This window comes from Centruroides vittatus, unplaced genomic scaffold (genome assembly GCF_030686945.1).
Source record: "Centruroides vittatus isolate TY-2023 unplaced genomic scaffold, ASM3068694v2 contig_18, whole genome shotgun sequence".
Classification (NCBI taxonomy): Eukaryota; Metazoa; Arthropoda; class Arachnida; order Scorpiones; family Buthidae; genus Centruroides; species Centruroides vittatus.
Genome location: NW_027121101.1, coordinates 7,318,977 through 7,324,976, shown reverse-complemented (window position 1 = coordinate 7,324,976; position 6,000 = coordinate 7,318,977). Strand labels below are relative to the sequence as shown.

General features: G+C 25.0%; 1 protein-coding gene across 3 annotated transcripts in view; it reads left to right on the top strand.

The window, feature by feature from the left end:
* The first annotated feature begins 462 nt into the window (after window positions 1–462).
* The window catches only part of LOC136969651 (protein trachealess-like), a 141,409-nt gene continuing 135,871 nt past the window's right edge, over window positions 463–6,000 (top strand). For all 3 annotated transcript variants that reach the window (XM_067263932.1, XM_067263931.1, XM_067263928.1), the window contains exon 1: window positions 463–593. The gene's annotated coding sequence lies outside the window, so the exon portion shown is untranslated. The remainder of the gene's footprint in view (window positions 594–6,000) is intronic.

The window sequence follows — 6,000 nt, the reverse complement described above, 5'->3', positions numbered from 1 at the left end:
CTAATTATTAATAATGAAGTAAAATTAATAATCTAATTAAATTTTTTTAGAATATTTTTCTTAATAAAGATGTCTACTTTTATTATATATATATATATATATATATATATATATTATTTTTTTGTTTAATTAAGTGAAAATTTAATTGCTGTAATGTATCAATACTCTATTAAGATTAATATTATATAAATATAATTTCCTAAAATAAAAATATATTGGTATTATAAATATATACACGGTCCTTTTGCGTACAGGTACATGAAATTTTTTTGTTAAGAAAAAATTAAATTCTAGTGGGATTAGGATAATTAGATATCGATTTATATAAACAGGTTTTGACCAGTATAACTTACTTTAGATGGGGTTAAAGTCAGGTGGGTGGACATCTGAATGTCTTCCGTCCAATCAGCAGTCGTCGTGCTCTACCATATGACTCCTGTGAAGGATATGGCGATATCCGTGGTTCTGACACGCCAGTTGGGTGGAGTCTATTGATCTGGATGACAGTGTTGTATTCTGAACTGAGCCACTGTACACACAACTCGCACACACCTGGGGCTCCCTATCACAACCACCACGTGTACTAGGTACAGGTAAGAGTTTGTTTCTGACATGTGTATGTAATTTAACATGAACCCTTCCCACGTTTCTTTAAATATTAGCTTAATTCGAGTAACGAACTGGTTAAGAGATCCGTGTAACTCGTTAATGTAAACTAGATTAACAACAACTAGATTACCCTTAATTCTGTTAACTCTTCTGTATTCTAATGGATTTGTATAATTATCAACTAGTTAAATATATAAATTATTAATATAAATATAGTAGAAGAAAAGACGAATATCGATGAAATTTTGTATGAATATTTGCATATTTTACCGGTTTAGTGTAAATTTAGATTACTAAACGGCTATAGAAAGTGTTATGAACTGTATTTCTATTCTAAATCATCGCACTATCCAAAATAATTCCTCTACCTTATTTCAATAGCATAAATTTAGTAAGTAATTCATTAACAAGGCCTACATCTTAACTAATCGGGTAATTTATGCAATTGGATGAGTATATCATCACTTAGTTAAATTACGTGATCCGTATTCTAACATGTATAATTAGTTTACTAATTGATTGTTTTAAGTATCTTTAAGTTGATTATATGATTCTAGTAAGGTTAAAGAATGATATATATGAATGCATGTTTATGTTTATCAACTCTATTAAATTTTAAAGTTGTAATTAGTGCATGCCCTATAACATAAAATCCATTAATTTATAATCTGCAGAGATGATGTTACCATTGTTAAACAAATACTTAATGAAAACCAAAGTTTGCAACAGAAAAAAATGTAAAATGATTTTATGTAAATACACAATGTAAATTAAAGTGCATTTAAGTCATTATTAGTATCTAAACATTTATCTCATCTCTACAGATTTCTGAAACTCATATCAGTCTAACCATTTATGAAACGCGAATTTATTAATTTAAATATAAGTATAGGTTTGTAGGAAATAATAGGCCCAATTACTGTAGGCTGTGAGGCCCATTCTATTAAGCTACTCAAGATGCTGATCTAGATCTTACTATAAGTGGTCTAATTTTTATCTTGGATATTTTCAGTATTTAGTTTCTAAACTTAATTATGACTGATTAAGACGTCTTTATATTCTATTCTTTTTCTTTAATATAGAAAATATAAAAAATAATAATAATAATAAAAAGTGAAAGTACTTCAACTATCGCACTTATCAGATTTACTTCAGAAATATCTCTAAATAATACGATTACTTGGCAATAAAGTTGATTTAAGATTATAGTTCTAAATGCAATTTAAAAATAACCCATCGAAATTATTTATTTATCGAGAAAAATGTTTAGGAAAAAGCTATAAAGATACATAACTTATAACACATTTAAAATATGGTTTAGTTATAAAAACCAGCGGATATAAAAGTTTAAATTTAAATTAATAAATAGGCCTAGAAAATTAAGAGGGCATCGTTTTAAAATTTAAACCTTTTCAATTAAAAATAGCCGAATTTCATTACTTCAATATATGTATTGGCTTTTAAAATATATATTCTAATAAATATTTATTCATTATTTCGATTATATAACAAAATATATATTTGTAAAAAGTTGTAAGTAAATATTATACAAAATACATAATTTTTTACATTAAACAAACATTAATTTAACGTCAAAAACCCCTATTATAAGATACTTACCTATTGTTAAAATACAGGAACTTCAAGAACAATTGTAAATTTTACAATAACAATACTTTTAATTACACGTATTTAGCTTATCAACAAGAGCTAGATAATACTATAGTATTGAAAAAAATGTTTAAATGTGTACTTAATGATAATAGATGTATTATATTCTATAGTATTTACATATTATATTAAATACAAAAGATAAATAAAATAAATGGAACTTTGGGTTAATCCGTTAATACTTCTGTCGGTGTCATCAGTATTTGGTGAAAGTATCAGAGACAAAATATCAGTAAATGATGACAAGAGATATTGTAATCAAAGGAAACAGGAATGTGGGAATTATATTAAATAAGTTAAAGGCCTTAAGCTGAATATTAAATTCTCCATCAATCATTTCTTGTTTTTGACAGTTTTGTATTTTAAAAAACAAAATTATATATTTTAAAATTGAAATTTTTCAATTAAAGTGTCGAATTTTGGACATTAGAACAGAATTCTCAATGTTAAAATTACTTTTTAATAAATATAGTACCTAATAATAGTTTAATATTATTGATTTTGATATAAAAATAACTTACCAATTTGGAAAATATAAAATAAATTTTTAATTTCAGGTCTTTAAATTATTTTATATAAATTCTGTTATAAAATATTAATAATTTATAATTAATATATTCAATATTAAATATTTATTATAGACCAATATTTTAATGTAGAAATAAATAATACACGGGTTTACGATATTAATTCAAACTTAAACATTACACAGATAGAGGCGGAAATATGATATAAAACGTAAAATAACGTAAATAGATCTATTCAATTGATACCTCTGATACATCCAAACATAAGTTTGCCTTAAGAAACAGCAAATAAAAATATAATATTTATAAAATAATTCGAGTTTAGATAGTTAACATTAGTTAAGTATTACTCTATGAATATATTTTTAACTGAATAATAAAGCGCCAATTTAATATTGATTTTATAAAACTAATATGAAAATTTTAGAGGAAAATTCTATTTAAAACAATTTAAATATATATTTTAAAATATTAATGTAATATTATTTATTAAAATTAACCCACTTAGATGTTATTTCAATATAGGCTATCTTAAAAATGCAAAATAGACCTACTTTAGAATATAAACCTGGACAAAATGTAAAATGTTTTCGGTATAAAAGCCAAACTGGTTTATGAATCTTATAAATATTTTTGTTTTATTATTTTATTTTATTTGTTATATTGAAATATCCAATGAAGTTTGAATAAGACTCCAATTCTATTGATTAGAAGTGGAATGACTTTCAGAAGAGAGAAGACCTTTAAAATTCTTAAAAAGAAATCAGATATTCAATACTAATCAATGATTGTATCGTAGATTACAGAATATAAATTTCCTTTAAATTTATCGACTTAAAATGAACGTAAAGAAATGTAACGTGTCGTAACAAAGTCTTTACTTTTCTCCAAACTCCATTTAATGAAAAGATTAATGTTTTTAATTTGAAATATTTGCCAAAATTAACCATTCAAAAAGATAACATAATCAATATTATTAGTAATGACATAATAGAGGTCTGTGAACTTTTAATTTCGCCAAAACCTTCTTGCTCATGTTGCCATGGTGATTAAGTAAACATTAACTTTTCGAAGTCAAAGCCATCCCTTTCAGCGATAACAACTGTCATTGCATTGACAAATATTGATGCATGTTGTTCCCCTCGTAAATTCCTTTTCCTCAAAAACCACAGATTCTTAAAATATTTACATTTTAAATTTATAACATTTGATAAGAAAGAATATTTTCCGATATCTAAAGTTTTACTGTTTACGTATATAATAGCCTTTTAATGGTCCCAAAGCCATAAATATAAATCATACGTTTCTGATGTTAAGTTTATAGAGAATATTATTCTCTCTTAAAGCAACGACCATTATCACACGACACTGTAACTTGCAGACTATTGGCATCTGATTAGAGATAAATCAATCCATATATCATTAATTCACATTAATCAACTTTTTTATTTCGCATTTATTTATTTTTTAAATTAATATATTCGTTTTAAAATGTGATTTCTGACTCTCTTATAGGCCTATCTATTAAAATTATAATATAAAAACTAATTGTAAATTTTTTCTGTTCAGTTCTGATCTACAACAGAATAAATTATAAGCATTTACCTTATTTTTTTCAATTAATAAACTCCAAAGTAAGGTTCTTAGTTAAAGTTTTAGTATTAAAATCTGCTGTTTTTTCAAAAGGAAAATTTATATTATTACATCAATTATATACTCTTTAAAAATACTTATATAATTGGGTTATCCTTAAAAGCCCGTGTTATAAAGAGCGAACATTAAAAAATAATAATATTTTTTATGATAATTTAACGAATATATTAAATTATTAATATTCAAGTAAAAATAAATGTGTGAGGAGGTTTGATTGATAATGCAAAAACCTTCTTCCTAATCGGTGGACCTATATATCTCCTTTAGAAACGCGATACATCCAAGTAATAGGTTCGCTGAAGTATCAGCAACTGCAGTTTCTGCTCTTCAAACTTTGCTCATTGGCAAGAACAAAGTTGATATCCACGACTAATCCATTTTACATCCGAGTAATCCAGTTAAAAACGATTGTATTTTGTTGGGGGAGAAAAGTGACTGGAAATTTACAGTGACTTTTACTGTCTGTCAGTCGTCAGTACTATTGTAAAATATTCATGGTGTAATGTTGGAGGGATATCTGATAGAGAAGCGAATTTTCAATCCAGCAAACATCACTGAGTTCTGCCATTACGATGGGGAACAGCCGATCCCCGGGGATTTTTGATGGGACTTCGGAGTTGGTTAAAAATAATAGTACTTTCTAGATATATATTGCAGAAATGGCAAGATGTATCTTTATTCGACCTGAACCTCATCACTGATAGACTAAGTCAGCTGCAAGATCAATTTCTGCTGCAAAAATTTTGTTTTTATGCCAAAAGTAATTTTATAACGACGAGTTTTTTCACGCTAAAATTCGAGAAGATTTTACAAAATCCGAATGCCTTCAATACAAGAAAAACAATTATAAATTATATGACATTTTTATAATGTATATTGAATTTCATGCAATTATTACTTATCATAATTATAGATAATCTGTAGAAAATGTTTCTTTTTCTCCTCCCTGTCAACTCAAATATATTATATCTTAAAATAAACAATATTTCTCTTTTTAAACCTGTTTTAAACTCATTCATTAAATAGCTTTTTCAAATATTTATAATGGTTTGTTTATTCCCGTAGAGTTTCGTATATTTTAAATTTTATGTTGTTGCTATAAATCACTTCGGAATTATGTTTTAGTACTTCGTTTCACAAAAAGAAAAAATAATAATAATATAAATATAAATTTTCTAAATTCATTCAATTAAAAATTTATTTTTATTTCGTTATTTAAAAACTATTTTTTATATATAAAATTTATTGAAATTTTACATACTGTAACTAAACTCCCGAATCAATATAAATCAATGAATATTTCTTATTTTTATAATTAGTTTTTTAAACACTACATTAATTAAATAGGTTGGAAGTATATTAAAGCATAATTTCTTAGATATTTTAATTTGAATTCAAAGAGTTTTCTCGCCGTTTGCGTATCGTAATTTTTAAGTGATTGAAATCCAGAATTGACTTTATAAATTTAATGTATTAAAAAAAATAAAGTTTTTATTGTAATATAAATATCAATTTTCATTTGTAATTATATGTACTATAC